This window comes from Carica papaya, chromosome 8 (assembly GCF_054855325.1).
Source record: "Carica papaya isolate Zhongbai chromosome 8, ASM5485532v1, whole genome shotgun sequence".
Taxonomy (NCBI): domain Eukaryota; kingdom Viridiplantae; phylum Streptophyta; class Magnoliopsida; order Brassicales; family Caricaceae; genus Carica; species Carica papaya.
The window spans coordinates 21,343,943-21,368,441 of NC_142316.1; the positions used below are offsets into that span (position 1 = coordinate 21,343,943).

The 24,499-nt window shown below is 45.5% G+C and overlaps 2 non-coding genes and 33 pseudogenes across 2 annotated transcripts; all 35 read left to right on the forward strand.

Moving 5' to 3' along the window:
- Positions 1–72: 72 nt before the first annotated feature.
- LOC148251715 (5S ribosomal RNA) lies at positions 73–191 on the forward strand (annotated as a pseudogene).
- A 590-nt stretch (positions 192–781) lies between these two features.
- On the forward strand, positions 782–900 carry LOC148251716 (5S ribosomal RNA; annotated as a pseudogene).
- A 207-nt stretch (positions 901–1,107) lies between these two features.
- LOC148251717 (5S ribosomal RNA) lies at positions 1,108–1,226 on the forward strand (annotated as a pseudogene).
- A 1,218-nt stretch (positions 1,227–2,444) lies between these two features.
- On the forward strand, positions 2,445–2,563 carry LOC148251718 (5S ribosomal RNA). The gene has a single exon (XR_015815155.1). It is a non-coding gene; the product is annotated as a 5S ribosomal RNA (ribosomal RNA).
- Positions 2,564–2,769: 206 nt separating this feature from the next.
- Positions 2,770–2,888, forward strand: LOC148251719 (5S ribosomal RNA; annotated as a pseudogene).
- A 560-nt stretch (positions 2,889–3,448) lies between these two features.
- LOC148251720 (5S ribosomal RNA) lies at positions 3,449–3,567 on the forward strand (annotated as a pseudogene).
- Positions 3,568–3,773: 206 nt separating this feature from the next.
- On the forward strand, positions 3,774–3,892 carry LOC148251721 (5S ribosomal RNA; annotated as a pseudogene).
- A 206-nt stretch (positions 3,893–4,098) lies between these two features.
- LOC148251722 (5S ribosomal RNA) lies at positions 4,099–4,219 on the forward strand (annotated as a pseudogene).
- A 752-nt stretch (positions 4,220–4,971) lies between these two features.
- LOC148251723 (5S ribosomal RNA) lies at positions 4,972–5,090 on the forward strand (annotated as a pseudogene).
- A 489-nt stretch (positions 5,091–5,579) lies between these two features.
- Positions 5,580–5,698, forward strand: LOC148251724 (5S ribosomal RNA). Its single transcript, XR_015815953.1, has one exon. It is a non-coding gene; the product is annotated as a 5S ribosomal RNA (ribosomal RNA).
- A 561-nt stretch (positions 5,699–6,259) lies between these two features.
- LOC148251725 (5S ribosomal RNA) lies at positions 6,260–6,378 on the forward strand (annotated as a pseudogene).
- Positions 6,379–7,210: 832 nt separating this feature from the next.
- On the forward strand, positions 7,211–7,329 carry LOC148251726 (5S ribosomal RNA; annotated as a pseudogene).
- A 204-nt stretch (positions 7,330–7,533) lies between these two features.
- On the forward strand, positions 7,534–7,652 carry LOC148251727 (5S ribosomal RNA; annotated as a pseudogene).
- An 886-nt stretch (positions 7,653–8,538) lies between these two features.
- Positions 8,539–8,657, forward strand: LOC148251728 (5S ribosomal RNA; annotated as a pseudogene).
- A 526-nt stretch (positions 8,658–9,183) lies between these two features.
- On the forward strand, positions 9,184–9,302 carry LOC148251729 (5S ribosomal RNA; annotated as a pseudogene).
- Positions 9,303–10,526: 1,224 nt separating this feature from the next.
- LOC148251730 (5S ribosomal RNA) lies at positions 10,527–10,645 on the forward strand (annotated as a pseudogene).
- A 206-nt stretch (positions 10,646–10,851) lies between these two features.
- On the forward strand, positions 10,852–10,970 carry LOC148251731 (5S ribosomal RNA; annotated as a pseudogene).
- A 207-nt stretch (positions 10,971–11,177) lies between these two features.
- On the forward strand, positions 11,178–11,296 carry LOC148251732 (5S ribosomal RNA; annotated as a pseudogene).
- Positions 11,297–11,857: 561 nt separating this feature from the next.
- Positions 11,858–11,976, forward strand: LOC148251733 (5S ribosomal RNA; annotated as a pseudogene).
- Positions 11,977–12,536: 560 nt separating this feature from the next.
- LOC148251734 (5S ribosomal RNA) lies at positions 12,537–12,655 on the forward strand (annotated as a pseudogene).
- Positions 12,656–13,214: 559 nt separating this feature from the next.
- On the forward strand, positions 13,215–13,333 carry LOC148251735 (5S ribosomal RNA; annotated as a pseudogene).
- A 560-nt stretch (positions 13,334–13,893) lies between these two features.
- Positions 13,894–14,012, forward strand: LOC148251736 (5S ribosomal RNA; annotated as a pseudogene).
- A 186-nt stretch (positions 14,013–14,198) lies between these two features.
- Positions 14,199–14,317, forward strand: LOC148251737 (5S ribosomal RNA; annotated as a pseudogene).
- A 148-nt stretch (positions 14,318–14,465) lies between these two features.
- LOC148251738 (5S ribosomal RNA) lies at positions 14,466–14,584 on the forward strand (annotated as a pseudogene).
- A 205-nt stretch (positions 14,585–14,789) lies between these two features.
- LOC148251739 (5S ribosomal RNA) lies at positions 14,790–14,908 on the forward strand (annotated as a pseudogene).
- A 207-nt stretch (positions 14,909–15,115) lies between these two features.
- Positions 15,116–15,234, forward strand: LOC148251740 (5S ribosomal RNA; annotated as a pseudogene).
- A 456-nt stretch (positions 15,235–15,690) lies between these two features.
- LOC148251741 (5S ribosomal RNA) lies at positions 15,691–15,809 on the forward strand (annotated as a pseudogene).
- A 560-nt stretch (positions 15,810–16,369) lies between these two features.
- LOC148251742 (5S ribosomal RNA) lies at positions 16,370–16,488 on the forward strand (annotated as a pseudogene).
- A 763-nt stretch (positions 16,489–17,251) lies between these two features.
- Positions 17,252–17,370, forward strand: LOC148251743 (5S ribosomal RNA; annotated as a pseudogene).
- A 1,035-nt stretch (positions 17,371–18,405) lies between these two features.
- On the forward strand, positions 18,406–18,524 carry LOC148251744 (5S ribosomal RNA; annotated as a pseudogene).
- Positions 18,525–20,232: 1,708 nt separating this feature from the next.
- On the forward strand, positions 20,233–20,351 carry LOC148251745 (5S ribosomal RNA; annotated as a pseudogene).
- Positions 20,352–20,561: 210 nt separating this feature from the next.
- On the forward strand, positions 20,562–20,675 carry LOC148251746 (5S ribosomal RNA; annotated as a pseudogene).
- Positions 20,676–20,880: 205 nt separating this feature from the next.
- On the forward strand, positions 20,881–20,999 carry LOC148251747 (5S ribosomal RNA; annotated as a pseudogene).
- A 206-nt stretch (positions 21,000–21,205) lies between these two features.
- On the forward strand, positions 21,206–21,324 carry LOC148251748 (5S ribosomal RNA; annotated as a pseudogene).
- Positions 21,325–23,842: 2,518 nt separating this feature from the next.
- Positions 23,843–23,961, forward strand: LOC148251749 (5S ribosomal RNA; annotated as a pseudogene).
- The last annotated feature ends 538 nt before the right edge of the window (positions 23,962–24,499 follow it).

Below are 24,499 nucleotides of genomic sequence, written 5' to 3' on the forward strand. Positions count from 1 at the left end.
GCATAAGGAAACAAATGACGGGAGGGGGAAGAAAGGAGAAGGAGTGTATGTATTTGCAACATAAAATTAAACAGGTGCGATCATACCAGGATTAAAGCACCGGATCCCATCAGAACTCCGCAGTTAAGTGTGCTTGGGCGAGAGTAGTACTCGGATGGGTGACCTCCTGCGAAGTCCTTTTATTTTACCCATTTTATTGGGAAGTCCTTGTGTTGCACCCATTTTTTTTCGGATGGGTCTTTCGACCTTACACGCGAATGGAATTATGAACCGTTGGTTCATTCGCAAAGGTGAGTAACGGTGCCGGGGCATTTTACTTGATATTCGAACGAGAAGGAGAGATGCAGAGTGCACGCACAAGGAAATAAATGACGGGAGGGGGGATGGAAGGAGAAAGAGTGTATGTATTTGCAGCGCAAAATGAAACATGAGCGATCATACCAGTACTAATGCAACGGATTCTATCAGAACTCCGCAAGTTGAGGGTGTTTGGGCGAGAGTAGTACTAGAATGGGTGACCTCCTGCGAAGTCCTTATATTTCACCCATTTTCTTGGGAAGTTCTCGTGTTGTACCCATTTTTTTGAAGATGATTCTTTCGACATTGCACGCGACTTGAATTATGGTCCACAAGTTTATTCGCAAATGTGAGTCACGGCGCCGTGGCATTTTACTTGATATTTAAACGAGAACAGGAGGTGCAGTGCGCACGCACAAGGAACAAATGACAGGAGGGGGAAGAAAGGAGAAGAAATGTATGTATTTGAAGCACGAAATTAATCAGGTGTGATCATACCAGCACTAATGCACCGGTTCCCATCAGAACTTCGCAGTTAAGTGTGCTTGGGCGAGAGTAGTACTCGTATGGGTGACCTCCTGAGAAGTCCTCGTGTCGCACCAATATTTTTTCAGACGGGTCGTTCGACGTTACGCGCAACTAGAACTGCGATCTACTGGTTTATACGCAAATGTGAGTCAAGAAGCAGAGACATTTTAATCGATATTAGAACGAGAAGGAGAGGTGTAGTGTGAATGCACAAGGAAACAAATTTATGGGAGGGGGGAGGGAAGGAAAAGGAGTGTATGTATTTTCAGCACGAAATGAAACAGGTGCGATCATACCAGCACAAATGCACCGGATCCCATCAGAACTCCGTAGTTAAGTGTGCTTTGGCGAAAGTAGTACAAGGATGGGTTACCTCATGGGAAGTTCTCGTGTCGCACCCATTATTTTTTTTAGATGGGTCGTTCGATGTTACGCGCGACTGGAACTATGGTCTGCTGGTTTATACGCAAATGTGAGTCAAGACACAGGGGCATTTTCATTGATATTAGAACAAGATGGAGAGGTGAAGTGTGAACGCAGCAGGAAAGAAATGACAGGAGGGGGACGAAAGGAGAAAGAGTGTATGTATTTACAGCGCGAAATGAAACAGGTGATCGATCTCATCAGAACTCCGCAGTTAAGTGTGCTTGGGTGAGAGTAGTTCTCGGATGGATGACCTCCTGGGAAGTCTTCGTGTTGCATCCACTATTTTTCGGATGGGTCGTTCGACGTTACCCGCGAATGGAATTATGAACCGCTGGTTCATTTGCAAAGGTGAGTCACGGTGCCGGGACATTTTACTTGATATTAGAATGAGAAGGAGAGATGCAGAGTGCACGCACAAGGAAACAAATAACGGGAGGGGGGATGGGAGGAGAAAGAGTGTATGTATTTGCAGCGCAGAATGAAACATGAGCGATCATACCAGAACTAATGCAACGGATTCTATCAGAACTCCGCGGTTAAGGGTGCTTGGGCGAGAGTAGTTCTAGGATGGGTTACCTCCTGCGAAATCCTCATATTTCACCCATTTTCTTGGGAAGTTCTCGTGTTGCACCCATTTTTTTGCAGATGATTCTTTCGACGTTACCCGCGAATGGAATTATGAACCGCTGGTTCATTTGCAAAGGTGAGTCACGGTGCCGGGACATTTTACTTGATATTAGAATGAGAAGGAGAGATGCAGAGTCACGCACAAGGAAACAAATAACGGGAGGGGGGATGGGAGGAGAAAGAGTGTATGTATTTGCAGCGCAGAATGAAACATGAGCGATCATACCAGAACTAATGCAACAGATTCTATCAGAACTCCGCGGTTAAGGGTGCTTGGGCGAGAGTAGTTCTAGTATGGGTTACCTCCTGCGAAATCCCTATATTTCACCCATTTTCTTGGGAAGTTCTCGTGTTGCACCCATTTTTTTGCAGATGATTCTTTCGATGTTACGCGCGACTTGAATTATGGTCCGTAGGTTTATTCGCAAATGTGAGTCACGGCACCGTGGAATTTTACTTGATATATTAACGAGAACGGGAGGTGCAGTACGCACACACAAGGAAACAAATGACGGGAGGGGGAAGAAAGGAGAAGGACTGTATGTATTTGCAGCGCGAAATTAAATAGGTGCGATCATACCAGCACTAATGCACCGGATCCCATCAGAACTCCGCAGTTAAGTGTGCTTGGTCGAGAGTAGTACTCGGATGGGTGACCTCCTAGGAAGTCCTCGTGTCGCACCATTTTTTTTTTAGACGGGTCGTTCGACGTTACGCGCGACTGGAACTATTGTCTGCTGGTTTATACTCAAATGTGAGTCAAGAAGTAGGGGCATTTTAATCGATATTAGAACGAGAAGGAGAGGTGCAGTGTGAACGCACAAGAAAACAAATGATGGGAGTGGGGAGGGAAGGAGAAGGAGTTTATGTATTTTCAGCACGAAATGAAACAGGTGCGATCATACTAACACAAATGCACCGGATCCCATCAGAACTCCGCAGTTAAGTGTGCTTTGGCGAAAGTAGTACAAGGATGGGTTACATCCTGGGAAATTCTCGTGTTGCACCCATTTTTTTTTCAGATGGATCGTTCGACATTACGCACGACTGGAACTATGGTCCGCTAGTTTATACGCAAATGTGAGTCAAGACGCAGGGGCATTTTAATTGATATTAGAACTAGAAGGAGATGTGAAGTGAGAACGCACCAGGAAACAAATGAAGGGAGGGGGAAGAAATGAGAAGAAGTGTATGTATTTGCAGCGCGAAATGAAACAGTTGTGATCATACCAACACAAATGCAACGGATTCTACCAAAACTCTGCAAGTTAAGGGTGCTTGGGCGAGACTAGTTCTAAGATGGGTGACCTGCTGCGAAGTCCTTATATTTCACCCATTTTCTTCGGAAGTCCTCGTGTTGCACCCATTTTTTTGCAGATGATTATTTTTATGTTGCCTGCGACTTGAATTATTGTCCGCAGGTTTATTCGCAACTTGAGTCACGAAGCCGTGGCATTTTACTTGATATTTGAATGAGAACAGGAGGTGCAGTGCGCATGCACAAGGAAACAAATGACGGGAGGGGGATTAAAGGAGAAGGAGTGTATGTATTTGCAGCGCGAAATTAAACAGGTGCGATCATACCAGCACTAATGTACCGGATCCCATCAGAACTCTGCAGTTAAGTGTGCTTTGGCGAAAGTAGTACAAAGATGGGTTACCTACTGGGAAGTTCTCGTGTTGCATCCATTTTTTTTTCAGATGGGTCATTCGATGTTACACGCGATTGGAACTATGGTCCACTGGTTTATACGCAAATGTGAGTCAGGACGGAGGGGCATTTTAATTTATATTAGAACAAGAAGGAGAGGTGAAGTGTGAACGCAACAGGAAACAAAAGACGGGAGGGGGAAGAAAGGAGAATGAGTGTATGTATTTGCAGCGCGAAATGAAACAGGTGCGATCATACCAGCACTAATGCACCAATTCCCATTAGAACTCCGCAGTTAAGTGTGCTTGGGCGAGAGTAGTACTCGGATGGGTGATCTCCTGGGAAGTCCTTGTGTTGCACCCATTTTTTTTCCGATGGGTCGTTCGATGTTACGCGCGAATGGAATTATGAACAACTGGTTCATTCGCAAAGGTGAGTTACGATGCTGGGATATTTTACTTGATATTAGAACGAGAAGGAGAGATGCAGAGTGCACGCACAAGGAACCAAATGATGGGAGGGGGGATGGAAGGAGAAAGAGTGTATGTATTTGTAGCGCAGAATGAAACATGAGCGATCATACCAGCACTAATGCAATGGATTCTATCAGAACTCCGCAGTTAAGGGTGCTTGGGCAAGAGTAGTACTAGGATGGGTGACCTCCTGCGAAGTCCTTATATTTCACCCATTTTCTTGGGAAGTCCTCGTGTTGAACCCATGTTTTTGCAATTGATTCTTTCGACGTTATGCGCAACTTGAATTATGGTCCTCAGGTTTATTCGCAAATGTGAGTCACAGCACTGTAGAATTTTACTTGATATATTAACGAGAACGGGAGGTGCAGTTCGCACACACAAGGAAACAAATGACGGGAGGGGGAAGAAAGGAGAAGGAGTGTATGTATTTGCAGTGCGAAATTAAACAGGAATTATGAACAACTGGTTTATTCGTAAAGGTGAGTCACGGTGCCGGGACATTTTACTTGATATTAGAACGAGAAGGAGAGATACAGAGTGCACACACAAGGAACCAAATGATGGGAGGGGGGATGGAAGGAGAAAGAGTGTATGTATTTGCAGCGCAGAATGAAACATGAGTGATCATACCAGCACTAATTAAACGGATTCTATAAGAACTCTGCAAGTTAAGGGTGCTTGGGCAAGAGTAGTACTAGCATGGGTGACCTCCTGCGAAGTCCATATCACCCATTTTCTTGGGAAGTCCTCATGTTGCACCTATTTTTTTGCAGATGATTATTTCGACATTACGCGCGACTTGAATTATGGTCCGCATGTTTATTCGCAAATGTGAGTCACTGCGCCGTGGCATTTTACTTGATATTTGAACGAGAACGGGAGGTGCAATGCGCACGCACAAAAAACAAATGACGGGAAGGGAAAGAAAAGAGAAGGAGTGTTTGTATTTGCACCGCGAAATTAAACAGGTGCGATCATACCATCACTAATGCACCGGATCCCATCAGAACTCTGCAGTTAAGTGTGCTTGGGCGAGACTAGTACTCGGATGCGTGACCTCATTGGAAGTCCTCATGTCGCACAATTTTTTTTTTCAGACGGGTCGTTCGACGTTATGCGCGACTGGAACTATGGTCCGTTTGTTTATACGCAAATGTGAGTCAAAAAGTAGGAGCATTTTAATCGATATTAGAACGAGAAGGAGATGTGCAGTGTGAATGCACAAGGAAACAAATTATGGGAGGGGGGAGGGAAGGAGAAGTAGTGTATGTAATTTCAGCACGAAATAAAACAGGTGCGATCATACCAGCACAAATGCACCGGATCCCATCAGAACTCCGCAGTTAACAAAGTTCTCGTGTTGCACCCATTTTTTTTTAGATGGGTCGTTCGACGTTACGCGCGACTGGATTTATGGTCCGCTGGTTTATACGCAAATGTGAGTCACGGCGCCATGACATTTTATTTGATATTTGAACTAGAACGGGAGGTGCCCTGCGCACACACAAGGAAAGAAATGACGGGAGGGGGAAGAAAGGAGAATGAGTGAATGTATTTGCAGCGCAAAATTATTCAGGTGTGATCATACCAGCACTAATGCACCGGATCCCATCAGAACTCCGCAGTTAAGTGTGCTTGGGCGAGAGTAGTACTCGGATGGGTGACCTCTTGGGAAGTCCTCGTGTTGCACCCATTTTTTTCCGGATGGGTCGTTCGACATTACGCGCGAATGGAATTATGAACCGCTGGTTCATTCGCAAAGGTGAGTCACGGGGCCGAGGCATTTTACTTGATATTAGAACGAGAAGGAGAGATGCAGAGTGCACGCATAAGGAAACAAATGACGGGAGAGGGGATGGAAGGAGAAAGAGTGTATGTATTTGCAGCGCAAAATTAAACATGAGCGATCATATCAGAACTAATGCAACGGATATTATCAAAACTCCGCAAGTTAAGGGTGTTTGGGCGAGAGTAGTACTAGGATGGGTGACTCCTGCAATGTCCTTATATTTCACCCATTTTCTTTGGGAAGTCCTCCTGTTTCACCCATTTTTTTGCAGATGATTCTTTTGACGTTACGCGCGACTTTAATTATAGTCTGCAAGTTTATTTGCAAAAGTGAGTTACGGCGCCGTGGCATTTTACTTGATATTTGAACGAAAACGGGAGGTGCAGTGCCCACGCACAAGGAAACAAATGACGGGAGGGGGAAGAAAGGAGAATGAGTGAATGTATTTACAGCGTTAAATTAATTAGGTGCAATCATACCAGCACTAATGCACCGGATCCCATCAGAACTCCGCAGTCAAGTGTGCTTGGGTGAGAGTAGTACTCGGATGGGTGACCTCTTGGGGAGTCCTCGTGTTGCACCCATTTTTTTTCGGATGGGTCGTTCGACGTTACGCACGAATGGAATTATGAACCGCTGGTTCATTCGCAAAGGTGAGTCACGGTGCTGGGACATTTTACTTGATATTATAACGAGAAGGAGATGTGCAATGTGAACGCACAAGGAAACAAATAATGGGAGGGGGGAGGGAAGGAGAAGTAGTGTATGTATTTTTAGCACGAAATGATACAGGTGCGATTATACCAGCACAAATGCACCGGATCCCATCAGAACTCTGCAGTTAAGTGTGCTTTGGCGAAGGTAGTACAAGGTTGTTCGACGTTACGTGCGAATGGAATTATGAACCGCTGGTTCAATCAAAAGGTGAGTCACGGTGCCGGGGCATATTACTTGATAATAGAACGAGAAGGAGAGATGCTGAGTGCACGCATAAGGAAATAAATGGCGAGAGGGGGGATAGAAGGAGAAAGAGTGTATGCATTTGCAGCACAGAATGAAACATGAGCGATCATACCAGCATTAATGCAACGGATTCTTTAAGAACTCCACAAGTTAAGGGTGCTTGGGCGAGAGTAGTACTAGGATGGGTAACCTCCTGCGAAGTCCTTATATTTCACCCATTTTCTTGGGAAGTCCTCGTGTTGCACCCATTTTTTTGAAGATGATTCTTTCAACGTTAGGCGCGACTTGAATTATGGTCCGCAGATTTATTCGCAAATGTGAGTCACGGCGCCGTGGCATTTTACTTGATATTTGAACGAGAACGGGAAGTGCAGTGCGCATGCACAAGGAAATAAATGACGGGAGGGAGAAGAAAGGAGAAGGAGTGTATGTATTTGCAGCGCGAAATTAAACTGGTGTCATCATACCAGCACTAATGCACCGGATCCCATAAGAACTCCGCAGTTAAGTGTGCTTGGGCGAGAGTAGTACTCGGATGGGTGATCTCCTGGGAAGTTCTCGTGTAGCACCCATTTTTTTTAGATGGGTCGTTCGACGTTACGCGCGAGTGGAACTTTGGTTCGCTGGTTTATACGCAAATGTGAGTCAAGACGCAGGGGCATTTTAATTGATATTAGAACGAGAAGGAGAGGTGAAGTGTGAACACACCAGGAAACAAATGACGGGAGGGGGAAGAAAGGAGAATGAGTGTACGTATTTGCAGCGCGAAATGACACATGTGCGATCATACCAGCGCTAATGCACCGGATCCCATCAGAACTCCGCAGTGAAGTGTGCTTGGGCGAGAGTAGCACTCAGATGGGTGACCTCCTTGGAAGTTCTCGTGTTGCACCCATTTTTTTTCGGATAGGTCGTTCGACGTTACGCGCAAATGGAATTATGAACCACTGGTTCATTCGCAAAGGTGAGTCATGGTGCCGGGGCATTTTACTTTATATTAGGATGAGAAGTAGAGATGTAGAGTGCACGCGCAAGGAAACAAATGACGGGAGGGGGGATGGAAGGAGAAATAGTGTATGTATTTGCAGCGCAAAATGAAACATAAGAGATCATACCAGCACTAATGCAACGGATTCTATCAGGACTCCGCATGTTAAGGGTGCTTGGGCGAGAGTAGTACTAGGATGGCTGACCTCCTGCGAATTCCTTATATTTCACCCATTTTCATGGGAAGTCCTCGTGTCGCACCCATTTTTTTACAGATGATTCTTTCGACGTTACGCGCGACTTGAATTATGGTCCGCATGTTTATTTACAAATGTGAGTCACGGCGCCGTGGTATTTTACTTGATATTTGAACGAGAATGGGAGGTGCAGTGCGCACGCCCAAGGAAACAAATAACGGGAGGGGGAAGAAAGGAGAAGGAGTGTATGTATTTGCACCGCGAAATAAAACAGGTGCTATCGTACCAGCACTAATGCACCGGATACCATCAGAACTCCGCAGTTAAGTGTGTTTCGACGAGAGTAGTACTCGGATGGATGACCTCCTATTAAGTCCTCGTTTTGCACCAATTTTTTTTCAGACAAGTCGTTCGACGTTACGTGCGAATAGAACTATGGTCGACTGGTTTATACGCAAATGTGAGTCAAGAAGCAGGGGCATTTTAATCGATATTAGAACGAGTAGGAGAGGTGCAGTGTGAACGCACAAGGAAACAAATGACGGGCGGGGGGAGGGAATGAGAAGGAGTGTATGTATTTTCAACACGAAATGAAAGAGGTGCGATCATACCAGCACAAATGCACCGGATCCCATCATAACTCTGTAGTTAAGTGTACTTTGGCAAAAGTAGTACAAGGATGGGTTACCTCCTGAGAAGTTCTCGTGTTGCACCCATTTTTTTTTCATATGGGTCGTTCGACGTTACGCGCAACTGGAACTATTGTCCGCTAGTTTATACGCAAATGTGAGTCAAAACGCAGGGGCATTTTAATTGATATTAGAACGAGAAGGAGAGGTGAAGTTTGAACGCACAAGGAAACAAATGACGGGAGGGGGGAGGGAAGGAGAAGGAGTGTATGTATTTTCAGCACGAAATGAAACCGTTGCGATCATACCAGCACAAATTCACCGGATCCCATCATAATTCCGTAGTTAAGTGTACTTTGGCGAAAGTAGTACAAGGATGGGTTACCTCCTGGGAAGTTCTCGTGTTGCACCCATATTTTTTTAGATGGGTCGTTCGACGATACGCGCGACTGGAACTATTGTCCGCTGGTTTATACGCAAATGTGAGTCAGGAGGCAGGGGCATTTTAATTGATATTAGAACGAGAAGGAGAATTGTGAATGCACCAGGAAACAAATGACGGGACGGGGAAGAAAGGATAACGACTGTATGTATTTGCAGCGCGAAATTAAACAGGTGCGATCATACCAGCACTAATGCACCGGATCCCATCAAAACTCCGCAGTTAAGTGTGCATGGGCGAGAATTGTACTCGGATGGGTGACCTCCTGGGAAGTTCTCGTGTTACACCCATTTTTTTTCGGATTGGTTGATCGACGTTACGCACGAATGGAATTATGAACCGCTAGTTCATTCACAAAGGTGAGTCACGGTGCCGGGGCATTTTACTTAATATTTGAACGAGAAGGAGAGATGCAGAGTGCACGCACGAGGAAACAAATGACGGGAGGGGGGATGGAACGAGAAAAAGTGTATGTATTTACAGCACAGAATGAAACATTAGCGATCATACCAGCACTAATGCAACGGATTCTATCAGAACTCCACAAGTTATGGGTGCTTGGTTGAGAGTAGTACTGGGATGGGTGACCTCCTGCGAAGTCCTTATATTTCACCCATTTTCTTGGGAAGTCCTCGTGTTGCACCCATTGTTTTGCAGATGATTCTTTTGACGTCACGCGCGACTTGAATTATAGTCTGATGGTTTATTCGTAAATGTGTGTCATGGCGCCGTGGCATTTTACTTGATATTAGAACGAGAACGGGAGGTGCAGTGTGCACGCGCAAGGAAACAAATGACGGGAGGGGGAAGACAAGAGAAGGAGTGTATGTATTTGCAACGCGAAATAAAACAGGTGCGATCATACCAGCACTAATGCACCGGATCCCATCAGAACTCCGCAGTTAAGTGTGCTTAGGCTAGAGTAGTACTCTAATGGGTGTCCTCGTGTGAGCCCATTTTCTTCGGATGGGTCGTTCGACGTTACGCGCGAATGGAATTATGAACCGCTGGATCATTCGCAAAGGTGAGTCACGGTGCTGCGGCATTTTACTTGATATTAGAATGAGAAGGAGAGTGCAAAGTGCACGCACAAGGAAACAAATGACGGGAGGGGGGATGGAAGGAGAAAGAATGTATGTATTTGCAGCGCAGAATGAAACATGAGAGATCATACCAGCACTAATGCAACGGATTCTATCAGGACTCCACAGGTAAGTGTGCTTGGGCGAGAGTAGTACTAGGATGGTTGACCTCCTGCAAAGCCCATAGATTTCACCCATTTTCTTGGGAAGTCCTCGTGTTGCACCCATTTTTTTGCAGATGATTCTTTCGACGTTCTGCGCGACTTAAATTATGGTTCGTAGGTTTATTCGCAAATGTTAGTCATGGCGCCGTTGCATTTTACTTGATATTTGAATGAGAACGGGAGGTGCAGTGCGCACGCACAAGGAAACAAATGACGAGAGGGGGAAAAAAGGAGAAGGAGTGTATCTATTTGCAGCGCGAAATTAAACAGGAGCGATTGTACCAGCACTAATGCACCGGATCCCATCAGAACTCCGCAGATAATTGTGTTTGGGCGAGAGTAGTACTCGTATGGGTGACCTCCTGAGAAGTTCTAGTGTCACACTAATTTTTTTTCAGACGGATCGTTCGACTTTACGCGCGACTGGAACTAAGGTCCGCTTGTTTATATGCAAATATGAGTCAAGAAGCAGAGGCATTTTAATCGATATTAGAACGAGAATGAGAGGTGCAGTGTGAACGCACAAGGAAACAAATGATGGGAGGGGGGAGGGAAGGAGAAGGAGTGTATGTATTTTCAACACGAAATGAAACAGGTTCAATCATACCAGCACAAATGCACCGGATCCCATCAGAACTCCGCAGTTAAGTGTGCTTTGGCAAAAGTTGTACAAGGATGGGTTACCTCCTGGAAAGTTCTCATGTTGCACCCATTTTTTTTTTCAGATGGTTCGTTTGACGTTACGCGCGACTGGAACTATGGTCTGCTAGTTTATACGCAAATGTGAGTCAAGACGCAAGGCCATTTTAATTGATATTAGAACGAGAAGGAGAGGTGAAGTGTGAACGGACCAGGAAACAAATGATGGGAGGGGGAAGAAAGGAGAAGGAGTGTATGTATTTGTAGTGCGAAATGAAACTGGTGCGATCATACCAGCACTAATGCATCGGATCCCATCAGAACCTCGCAGTTAAGTGTTCTTTGGCGAGAGTGGTACTCGGATGGGTGACTTCCTGGGAAGTCCTCGTGTTGCAACCATTTTTTTTCGGATGGGTCGTTCGACGTTACGCGCGAATGGAATTATGAACCGTTGGTTCATTCGCAAAGGTGAGTCACTGTGCTGGGGCATTTTACTTGATATTAGAACGAGAAGGAGAGATACAGAGTGCACGCACAAGGAAACAAATGACGGGAGGGGGGATGGAAAGAGAAAGAGTGTATGTATTTGCAGCGCAGAATGAAACATGAGCTATCATACTAGCACTAATGCAACGGATTCTATCAGAACTCTGCAAGTTAAGGGTGCTTGGGGGAGAGTAGTACTAGGATGGTTGACCTCCTGCGAATTCCTTATATTTCACCCATTTTCTTGGGAAGTCCTTGTGTTGCACCAATTTTTTTGCAGATGATTCTTTTGACGTTACGCGCGACTTAAATTATGGTCCGCAGATTTATTCGCAAATGTGAGTCACGGTGCCTTGGCATTTTACTTGATATTTGAACGAGAACGGGAGGTGCAGTGCGCACACACAAGGAAACAAATGACGTAAGGGGGAAGAAATGAGAAGGAGTGTATGTATTTGCAGCGCGAAATGAAACAGGTGTGATCATACCATCACTAATGCACCGGATCCCATGAGAACTTTGCAGTTAAGTGTGCTTGGGTGAGAGTAGTACTCGGATGGGTGACCTCTTTGGAAGTCCTCGTGTTACATCCATTTTTTTCGGATGGGTCGTTCGACGTTACGCGCGAATGGAATTATGAACAGCTGGTTCATTCGCAAAGGTGAGTCACTGTACCGGGGCATTTTACTTGATATTAGAACGAGAAGGGGAGATGCAGAGTGCACGAACAACAAAACAAATGACGGGAGGGGGGATGGAAGGAGAAAGAATGTATGCATTTGAAGCGCAGAATGAAAGATGAGCGATCATACCAGCACTAATACAACGGATTCTATCAGAACTCCGCAAGTTAAGGGTGCTTGGGCGAGAGTAGTATTAGGATGGGTGACCTCCTGCGAAGTCCTTATATTTCACCCATTTTCTTGGGAAGTCCTCCGGTTTCACCCATTTTTTTGCAGATAATTCTTTTGACATTACGCGCGACTTTAATTATAGTCCGCAAGTTTATTTGCAAAAGTGAGTTACGGCGCCGTGGCATTTTACTTGATATTTGAACGAAAACGGGAGGTGCAGTGCCCACACACAAGGAAACAAATGACGGGAGGGGTAAGAAAGGAGAAGGAGTGAATGTATTTGCAGCGTGAAATTAATTAGGTGCAATCATACCAGCACTAATGCACCGGATCCCATCAGAACTCCACAGTCAAGTGTGCTTGGGTGAGAGTAGTACTCGGATGGGTGACCTCTTGGGGAGTCCTCGTGTTGCACCTATTTTTTTTCGAATGGGTCGTTCGACGTTACGCACGAATGGAATTATGAACCGCTGGTTCATTCGCAAAGGTGAGTCACGGTGCTGGGACATTTTACTTGATATTATAATGAGTAGGACAGATGCAAAGTGCACGCACAAGGAAACAATTGACGGGAGGGGGGATGGAAGGAGAAAGAGTGTATTTATTTGCAGCGCAGATTGAAACATGAGCGATCATACCAGCACTAATGCAACGGATTCTATCAGAACTTCGCAAGTTAAGGGTGCTTGAGCGAGAGTAGTACTTGGATGGGTGACCCCTGCGAAGTCTATATATTTCACCCATTTTCTCGGGAAGTCCTCGTGTTGCACACATTTTTTTGCAGATGATTCTTTCGACGTTACGCGCGACTTAAATTATGGTCCGCAGGTTTATTCGCAAATTGAGTCACAGCGCCGTGGCATTTTACTTGATATTTGAACGAGAATGGGAGGTGCAGTGCGCACGCACAAGAAAACAAATGACGGGAGGGGAAAGAAAGGAGAAGGAGCGTATGTATTTACAGTGCGAAATTAAACAGGTACGATCATACCAGCACTAATGCACCGGTTCCCATCAGAACTCCGCAGTTAAGTGTGCTTGTTCGAGAGTAGTACTCGGATGGTTGACCTATTGGGAAGTCCTCGTGTTGCACCCATTTTTTTTCGGATGGGTCGTTCGACGTTACGCGCAAATAGAATTATGATCCGCTGGTTCATTCGCAAAGGTGAGTCAAGGTGCCGGGGTATTTTTACTTGATATTAGAACGAGAATGAGAGATGTAGAGTGCACGCACAAGGAAACAAATGACGGTAGGGGGATGGAAGGAGAAAGAGTGTATGTATTTGCAGCGCAGAATGAAACATGAGCGATCATACCATAAGTAATGCAACGGATTCTATCAGAACTCCGCATGTTAAGGGTGCTTGGGCGAGAGTAGTACTAGGATGGGTGACCCCTGCGAAGTCTTTATATTTCACCCATTTTCTTGGAAAGTCCTCATGTTGCACCCATTTTTTTGCAGATGATTCTTTCGACGTTACGCGCGACTTGAATTATGGTCCGCATGTTTATTTACAAATATGAGTCATGGTGCCATGGCATTTTACTTGATATTTGAATGAGAACGGGAGGTGCAGTGCGCACGCATAAGCAAACAAATGATGAGAGCGGGAAGAAAGGAGAAAGAGTGTAAGTATTTGCAGCGCGAAATTAAACAGGTGCGATCATACCAGCACTAATGCACCGGTTCCCATCAGAACTCCGCAGTTAAGTTTACTTGGGCGAGAGTTGTACTCGGATGGGTGACCTCCTGGGAAGTCCTTGTGTCGGGTCGTTCGACGTAACGCGCAACTGGAGCTATTGTCCGCTGGTTTATACGCAAATGTGAGTCAAGACGCAGGGGCATTTTAATTGATATTCGAACGAGAATGAGAGGTGAAGTGTGAACGCACCAGGAAACAAATGATGGGAGGGGATAGGGAAGGAGAAGGAGTGTATGTATTTTCAGCACCAAATGAAAAAGGTGCTATCATACCAGCACAAATGCATCGTATCCCATCAGAACTCCGCAGTTAAGTGTGCTTTGGCGAAAGTAGTACAAAGATGGGTTACCTCCTGGGAAGTTCTCGTGTTGCACCCATTTTTTTTTTCAGATGGGTCGTGCGCCATGGAATTTTACTTGATATTTGAATGAGAACTGGAGGTGCAGTGCGCACGCACAAGGAAACAAATGACGGGAGGGGGAAGAAAGGAGAAGGAGCGTATGTATTTGCAGCTCGAAATTAAACTGGTCCGATCATAGCAGCACTTATGCACTGGATCCCATCAGAACTCCGCAGTTAAGTGTGCTTGGGCGAGAGTAGTACTCGGATGGGTGACCTCATGGGAAGTCCTTGTGTCGCACAAATTTTTTTCAGACGGGTCGTTCGACGTTACGAGCGACTTGAACGATGGTTCGCTGGTTTATACGCAAATGTGAGTCAAGAAGCAGAGACATTTTAATCGAAATTAGAACGAGAAGGTGAGGTGCAGTGTGAACGAATAAGGAAACAAATGATGAGAGGGGGGAGGGAAGGAGAAGGAGTGTATGTATTTTCAGCATGAAATGAAACGAGCGCGATCATACCTGCACAAATGCACTGGATCCCATCAAAACTCCGCAGTTAAGTGTGCTTTGGCGAAAGTAGTACAAGGATGGATTACCTCCTGGGAAGTTCTCGTGTTGCACCCATTTTTTTTTTCAGATGGCTCATTCGATGTTACGCGCGACTGGAACTATGGTCTGCTGGTTTATACGCAAATGTGAGTCAAGACGCAGGGGCATTTCAATTGATATAAGAATGAGAAGGAGAGGTGAAGTGCAAACGCACCAGGAAACAAATGACGGGAAGGGTATGAAAGGAGAATGAGTGTTTGTATTTGCAGCCCGAAATGAAACAGGTGCGATCATACCAGCACTAATGCACTGTATCCCATCAGAACTCCGCAGTTAAGTGTGCTTGGGCGAGAGTTGTACTCGGATGGGTCACCTCCTGGGAAGTCCTCGTGTTGCACCCATTTTTTTCGGATGGGTAGTTCGACGTTACGCGTGAATGGAATTATGATCCGCTGGTTCATTCGCAAAGGTGAGTCACGGTGCTGGGGCAATTTTCTTGATATTAGAACGAGAAGGAGAGATGTCTGCACAAGGAAACAAATGACAGGAGGGGGGATGAAAGGAGAAAGAGTGTATGTATTTGCAGCGCAGAATGAAACATGAGCGATCATAACAGAACTAATGCAACGGATTCTATCAGAACTCCGCAAGTTAAGGGTGTTTGGGCGAGAGTAGTACTAGGAGGGGTGACCTCCTGCGAAGTCCTTATATTTCACCCATTTTCTTGGGAAGTCCTCGTGTTGCACCCATTTTTTTGCAGATGATTCTTTCGACGTTACGCGTGACTTGAATTATGGTCCGCAGGTTTATTCGCAAACGTGAGTCATGGCGCCATGGCATTTTACTTGATATTAAAGAGGTGCGATCCTACCAGCACTAATGCACCAGATCCCATCAGAACTTTGCAGTTAAGTGTGCTAGGGCGAGAGTAGGACTCGGATGGGTGACCTCATAGGAAGTCATCGTGTCGCACCCATTTTTTTTTGGATGGGTCATTCGACGTTACGCGCGAATGGAATTATGAACCGCTGGTTCATTCGCAAAGGTGAGTCACAGTGCTGGGGTATTTTACTTGATATTAGAGCGAGAATGAGAGATACAGAGTGCACCCACAAGGAAACAAATGACGGGAGGGGGATGGAAGGAGAAAGAGTGTATGTATTTGCAGCGTAGAATGAAACATGACCGATCATACTAGCACTAATGTAACGGATTCTATCAGAACTCCGCAAGTTATGGGTGCTTAGGCGAGAGTAGTACTAGGATGGGTGACATCCTGCGAAGTCCTTATATTTCACCCATTTTCCTGGGAAATCCTCGTGTTGCACCCATTTTTTTGCAAATGATTCTTTCGACGTTACTCGTGACTTGAATTATGGTCCGCAGGTTTATTTGCAAATGTGAGTAACGGCGCCATGGTATTTTACTTGATATTTGAACGAGAATGGGAGGTACAGTGCGCACGCACAAGGAAACAAATGACGGGAGGGGGAAGAAAGGATAAGGAGTATATTTATTTGCATCGCGAAATTAAACAGGTGCGATCATACCAGCACTAATGCACCTGATCCCATCAGAACTCTGCAGTTAAGTGTGCTTTGGCAAAAGTAGTACAAGGATGGGTTACCTCCTGGGAAGTTCTCGTGTTGCACCCATTTTTTTTTAGATGGGTCATTCGACGTTACGCGCGACTTGAACTATGGTCCCCTAGTTTATACGCAAATATGAGTCAAGACGCAGGGGAATTTTAATTGATATTAGAACGAGAAAGAGAGGTGAAGTGTGAACGCACAAGGAAACAAATGACGGGAGGGAGAAGAAAGGAGGAGTGTACGTATTTGCAGTGTGAAATAAAACAGGTGCGATCATACCAGCAATAATGCACCGGATCCCATCATAACTCCACAATTAAATGTTCTTTGGCGAGAGTAGTACTCGGATGGGTGACCTCCTGGGATGTCCTCGTGTTGCACACATTTTTTTTCGGATGGGTCGTTCGACGTTGCGTGCGAATGGAATTATGAAGCGCTGGTTCATTCGCAAAGGTGAGTCACGGTGCCGGGGCATTTTACTTGATATTAGAACGAGAAAGAGAGATGCAGAGTGGACGCACAAGGAAACAAATGACGGGAGGGGGGATCGAAGGAGAAAGAGTGTATGTATTTGCAGCCCAGAATGAAACATGAGCGATCAAACCTTCTCCTATCACCCATTTTTTTTTCAGATGGGTCGTTCGACGTTACGCGCGACTGGAACTATGGTCCGCTGGTTTATACGCAAATGTGAGTCAAGATGCAGGGGCATTTTAATTGATATTAGAACGAGAAGGAGAGGTGAAGTGTGAACGCACCAGGAAACAAATGAAGGGAGAATGTAGAAAGGAGAAGGAGTGTATGTATTTGCAGCGAGAAATGAAATAGGCGCGATCATACAAGCACTAATGCACCGGATCCCATCAGAACTCCGTAGTTAAGTGTGCTCTAGCGAGAGTAGTACTCGGATGGGTGACCTCCCCAGAAGTCCTCGTGTTGCACCCATTTTTTTTCGGATGGGTCGTTCGATGTTACGCGCAAATGGAATTATAAACCGCTGGTTCATTCGCAAAGGTAAGTCACGGTGCTGGGGCATTTTAGTTGATATTAGAACGAGAAGGAGAGATGCAGAGTGCACGCACAACGAAACAAATGACGGGAGGGGGGATGAAAGGAGAAAGAGTGAATGTATTTTCAGCACCAAATGAAACAGGTGCAATAATACCAGCACAAATGCACCGGATTCTATCAGAACTCAGCAAGTTAAGGGTGCTTGGGCGAGAGTAGTACTAGAATGGGTGACCTCCTGCGAAGTCTTTATATTTAACCCATTTTCTTGGGAAGTCCTCGTGTTGCACCCTTTTTTTTGCAGATGATTCTTTCAACGTTATGCGCGACTTGAATTATGGTCTGTAGGTTTATTTGAAAATTTGAGTCACGGCACCGTAGCACTCCTGGGAAGTCCTCGTGTTGCAACCATTTTTTTTTGGATGGGTCGTTCGACGTTTCGCGCGAATGGAATTATGAACTGCTGGTTCATTCGCAAAAGTGAGTCACGGTGCTGGGGTATTTTATTTGATATTAGAACGAGAAGGAGTGATGCAGAGTGCACGCACAACGAAACATATGACGGGAGGGGGGATGGAAGGAGAAAGAGTGTATGTATTTGCAGTGTAGAATGAAACATGAGCAATCATACCAGAACTAATGCAACGGATTCTATCATAACTCCGCAAGTTAAGGGTGCTTGGGCGAGAGTAGTACTAGGATGGGTGACATCCTGCGAAGTCCTTATAGTTCACCCATTTTCTTGTGAAGTTCTCGTGTTGCACCTATTTTTTTGTAGATGATTCTTTCGACGTTACGCGCGAATTGAATTATAGTATGCAACTTTATTCGCAAATGTGAGTCAAGACACAGGGGTATTTTAAATGATATTAGAACGAGAAGGAGAGGTGAAGTGTGAACGCGCCAGGAAACAAATGACGGGAGGGGGAAGAAAGGAGAAGGAGTGTATGTATTTACAGCGCAAAATAAAACAGGTGCGATCATACCAGCACTAATGCATCGGATCCCATGAGAACTTTGCAGTTAAGTGTTCTTAGGCGAGAGTAGTACTCGAATGGGTGACCTCCTAGGAAGTCCTCGTGTTGCACCCATTTTTTTTGGATGGGTCGTTCGACGTTACGCGCAAATGGAATTATGAACCACTGGTTCATTCGCAAAGGTGAGTCAAGGTGCCGGGGCATTTTACTTGATATTAGAACGAGAAAGAGAGATGTAGAGTTAACGCACAAGGAAACAAATGACGGGAGGGGGGATGGAAGGAGAAGGAGTGTATGTATTTTCAGCACCAAATGAAACAGGTGCGATAATACCAGCACAAATGCACCGGATTCTATCAGAACTCCGCAAGTTAAGGGTGCTTGGGCGAAAGTAGTACTAGAATGGGTGACCTTTTGCGAAGTCCTTATATTTAACCCATTTTCTTGGGAAGTCCTCGTGTTGCACCCTTTTTTTTGCAGATGATTCTTTCAACGTTATGCGCGACTTGAATTATGGTCTGTAGGTTTATTCGAAAATTTGAGTCACGGCACCGTAGCACTCCTGGGAAGTCCTCGTGTTGCAACCATTTTTTTTCGGATGGGTCGTTCGACGTTTCGCGCAAATGGAATTATGAACTGCTGGTTCATTCGCAAAAGTGAGTCACGGTGCTGGGGTATTTTATTTGAAATTAGAACGAGAAGGAGTGATGCAGAGTGCACGCACAACGAAACATATGACGGGAGGGGGGATGGAAGGAGAAAGAGTGTATGTATTTGCAGTGTAGAATGAAACATGAGCGATCATACCAGAACTAATGCAACAGATTCTATCAGAATTCCGCAAGTTAAGGATGCTTGGGCGAGAGTAGTACCAGGATGGGTGACATCCTGCGAAGTCCTTATAGTTCACCCATTTTCTTGTGAAGTTCTCGTGTTGCACCCATTTTTTTGCAGATGATTTTTTCGACGTTACGCGCGAATTGAATTATAGTATGCAACTTTATTCGCAAATGTGAGTCAAGACACAGGGGCATTTTAAATGATATTAGAACGAGAAGGAGAGGTGAAGTGTGAACGCACCAGGAAACAAATGACGGGAGGGGGAAGAAAGGAGAAGGAGTGTATATATTTGCAGCGCGAAATGAAACAGGTGCGATCATACCAACACTAATGCATCGGATTTGAACTCTGCAGTAAAGTGTGTTTGGGCGAGAGTAGTACTCGGATGGGTCACCTCCTGGGAAGTCCTCATCTTGCACCCTTTTTTTTTCGGATGGGTCGTTCGACATTACGCGCGAGTAGAATTATGAAGCGCTGGTTCATTCGCAAAGGTGAGTCACGGTGCCAGGGCATTTTACTTTATATTAGAACGAGAAGGAGAGATGCAGAGTGCACGCACAAGGAAACAAATGACGGGAGAGGGGATGGAAGGAGAAAAAGTGTATGTATTTGCAGCACAGAATGAAACATGAGGGATCATGCCAGCACTAATGCAACATATTCTATCAGAACTCTGCAGTTACGGGTGCTTGGGCGAGAGTAGTACTAGGATGGGTGACCTCCTGCGAAGTCCTTATATTTCACCCATTTTCTTGGGAAGTCCTCGTGTTGCACCCATTTTTTTGCAGATGATTCTTTCGACGTTACGCGCGACTTGAATTATGGTCCGCAGGTTTATTCGCAAAGGTGAGTCAAGGCACCGTGACATTTTACTTGATATTAGAACGAGAACAGGAGGTGCAGTGCGCACGCACAAGGAAACAAATGATGAGAGGGGGAGGGAAGGAGAATGAGTGTATGTATTTTCAGCACGAAATGAAACAGGTGCGATCATACCAGCACAAATGCACCGGATCCCATCAGAACTCCGCAGTTAAGTGTGCTTTGGCGAAATTAGTACAAGGATGGGTTACCTCCAGGGAAGTTCTCGTGTTGCACCCATTTTTTTTTTCAGATGGGTCGTTCGACGTTACGCGCGACTGGAACTATGATCCGCTGGTTTATACGCAAATGTGAGTCAAGACGCAGGGGCATTTTAATTGACATTAGAATGAGAAGGAGAGGTGAAGTGTGAACGCACCAGGAAACAAATGATGGGGAGGGGGGGAAGAAAGGAAAAGGAGTGTATGTATTTGCAGCGCGAAATGAAACAGGTGCGATCATACCAGCACTAATGCACCGGATCTGAACTCCGCAGTTAAGTGTGCTTGGGCGAGAGTAGTACTCGGATGGGTAACCTCCTGGGAAGTCCTCGTGTGGCACCCATTTTTTTGCAGATGATTCTTTCGACATTACGCGCGACTTGAATTATGGTCCGCAGGTTTATTCGTAAATGTGAGTCACGGCGCCGTGACATTTTACTTGATATTAGAACGAGAACGGGAGGTGCAGTGCGCACGCACAAGGAAACAAATGACGGGAGTGGGAAGAAAGGAGAAGGATTTTATGTATTTGCCGCGCGAAATTAAATAGGTGCGATCATACCAGCTCTCATGTACCGGATCCCATCAGAACTTCGCAGTTAAGTGTGCTTTGGCGAAAGTAGTACAAGGATGGGTTACCTCCTGGGAAGTTCTTGTGTTGCAGCCATTTTTTTTTCAGATGGGTTGTTCGACATTACACGCGACTGGAAATGTGGTCTGCTGGTTTATACGCAAATGTGAGTCAAGACGAATGGGTATTTTAATTGATATTAGAACGAGAATGAGAGGTGAAGTGTGAACGCACCAGGAAACAAATGAAAGGAGGGGAAAGAAATGAGAAGGAGTGTATGTATTTGCAGCGCGAAATGAAACAGGTGCGATTATACCAGCACTAATGCACCAGATCGCATCAGAACTCCGCAGTTAAGTGTGCTTGGGTGAGAGTAGTACTCGAATGGGAGACCTCCTGCGTAGTCCTCGTGTTGCACCTATTTTTTTCGGGTGGGTCGTTCGACGTTATGCGCGAATGAAATTATGAACTGCTGGTTCATTCACAAAGGTGAGTCACGGTGCCGGGACATTTTACTTGATATTAGAACGAGAAGGAGAGATGCAGAGTGCACGCACAAGAAAACAAATGACGGAAGGAGAGATGGAAGGAGAAAGAGTGTATGTATTTGCAGCGCAGATTGAAGCATGAGCGATCATACCAGCACTAATGCAACGGTTTCTATCAGAACTCCGCAAGTTAAGGGTGCTTGGGCGAGAGTAGTACTAGGATGGGTGACCTCTTGCGAAGTCCTTATATTTCACCCATTTTCTTGGGAAGTCCTCGTGTTGCACCCATTTTTTTGCAGATGATTATTTCAACATTACGCGCGACTTGAATTATGGTCCGCAGGTTTATTCGCAAATGTGAGTCATGGCGCCGTGACATTTTACTTGATATTATAACGAGAATGGGAGGTGCAGTGCGCACGCACAAGGAAACAAATGATGGGAGGGGGAAGAAAGGAGAAGGAGTGTATGTATTTGCAACGCGAAATTAAATAAGTGCGATCATACCAGCCCTAATGCACCCGATCCCATAAGAAACTCCACAGTTAAGTGTGCTTGGGCGAGAGTAGTACTTGGATGGGTGACCTCCTGGGAAGTCCTCGTGTGACCCAATTTTTTTTCAGACGGGTCGTTCGACGTTATGCGCGACTGGAGCTATGGTCCATTGGTTTATATGCAAATGTGGGTCATGAAGCAGGGGCATTTTAACCGATATTAGAATGAGAAGGAGAGGTGCAGCGTGAACGCACATGGAAACAAATGATGGGAGGGGGGAGGGAAGGAGAAGGAGTGTATGTATTTTTAGCGCGAAATGAAACAGGTGCGATCATACCAGCACAAATGCACCAGATCCCATCAGTTAAGTATGCTTTGGCGAAAGTAGTACAAGGATGGGTTACCTCCTGGGAAGTTCTCGTGTTGCACCCAATTTTTTTTCAGATGGGCCGTTAGACGTTACGCGCGACTGGAACTATGGTCCGCTGGTTTATACGCAAATGTGAGTCAAGACGCAGGGGCATTTTAATTGATATTAGAACGAGAATGAGAGGTGAAGTGTGAACGCACCAGGAAACAAATGATGGGAGGGGGAAGAAAGGAGAAGGAGTGTATGTATTTGCAGCGCGAAATTAAATAGGTGCCATCATACTACCACTAATGCACTGGATCCCAACAGAACTCTGCAGTTAAGTGTGCTTGGGCGAGAGTAGTACTCAAATGGGTGACCTCTTAGGAAGTCTGCGTGTTGCACCCATTTTTTTCGGATGGTCGTTCGACGTTACACACTAATCGAATTATGAACCGCTAGTTCATTCGCAAAGGTGAGTCACGGTGCTGGGCCATTTTACTTGATATTAGAACGAGAAAGAGAGATGCAGAGTGCAAGCACAAGGAAAAAAATGACGGGAGGAGGGATGGAAGGAGAAAGAGTGTATGTATTTGCAGCGCAGAATGAAACATGAGCGATCATACTAGAACTAATGCAACGGATTCTATCAGAACTCCACAAGTTAAAGGTGTTTGGGCGAGAGAAGTACTAGGATGGGTGAGCTCCTGCGAAATCCTTATATTTCACCCATTTTCTTGGGAAGTCCTCGTGTTGCACCCATTTTTTTGCAGATGATTATTTCAACATTACGCGCGACTTGAATTATGGTCCGCAGGTTTATTCGCAAATGTGAGTCATGGCGCCGTGACATTTTACTTGATATTATAACGAGAATGGGAGGTGCAGTGCGCACGCACAAGGAAACAAATGACGGGAGGGGGAAGAAAGGAGAAGGAGTGTATGTATTTGCAACGCGAAATTAAATAAGTGCGATCATACCAGCCCTAATGCACCCGATCCCATAAGAAACTCCACAGTTAAGTGTGCTTGGGCGAGAGTAGTACTTGGATGGGTGACCTCCTGGGAAGTCCTCGTGTGACCCAATTTTTTTTCAGACGGGTCGTTCGACGTTATGCGCGACTGGAGCTATGGTCCATTGGTTTATATGCAAATGTGGGTCATGAAGCAGGGGCATTTTAACCGATATTAGAATGAGAAGGAGAGGTGCAGCGTGAACGCACATGGAAATAAATGATGGGAGGGGGGAGGGAAGGAGAAGGAGTGTATGTATTTTTAGCGCGAAATGAAACAGGTGCGATCATACCAGCACAAATGCACCAGATTCCATCAGTTAAGTATGCTTTGGCGAAAGTAGTACAAGGATGGGTTACCTCCTGGGAAGTTCTCGTGTTGCACCCAATTTTTTTTCAGATGGGCCGTTAGACGTTACGCGCGACTGGAACTATGGTCCGCTGGTTTATACGCAAATGTGAGTCAAGACGCAGGGGCATTTTAATTGATATTAGAACAAGAATGAGAGGTGAAGTGTGAACGCACCAGGAAACAAATGATGGGAGGGGGAAGAAAGGAGAAGGAGTGTATGTATTTGCAGCGCGAAATTAAATAGGTGCCATCATACTACCACTAATGCACTGGATCCCAACAGAACTCTGCAGTTAAGTGTGCTTGGGCGAGAGTAGTACTCAAATGGGTGACCTCCTAGGAAGTCTGCGTGTTGCACCCATTTTTTTCGGATGGTCGTTCGACGTTACGCACTAATCGAATTATGAATCGCTAGTTCATTCGCAAAGGTGAGTCACGGTGCTGGGCCATTTTACTTGATATTAGAACGAGAAAGAGAGATGCAGAGTGCAAGCACAAGGAAAAAAATGACGGGAGGAAGGATGGAAGGAGAAAGAGTGTATGTATTTGCAGCGCAGAATGAAACATGGGCGATCATACCAGAACTAATGCAACGGATTCTATCAGAACTCCACAAGTTAAAGGTGTTTGGGCGAGAGAAGTACTAGGATGGGTGAGCTCCTGCGAAATCCTTATATTTCACCCATTTTCTTGGGAAGTCCTCGTGTTGCACCCATTTTTTTGCAGATGATTCTTTCGACGTTACACGCGACTTGAATTATGGTCCGCAGGTTTATTCGCAAATGTGAGTCACGTGGCCGTGGCATTTTACTTGATATTAGAACGAGAACGGGAGGTGCAGTGCGCACGCACAAGGAAACAAATGACGGGAGGGGGAAGAAAGGAGAAGGAGTGTATGT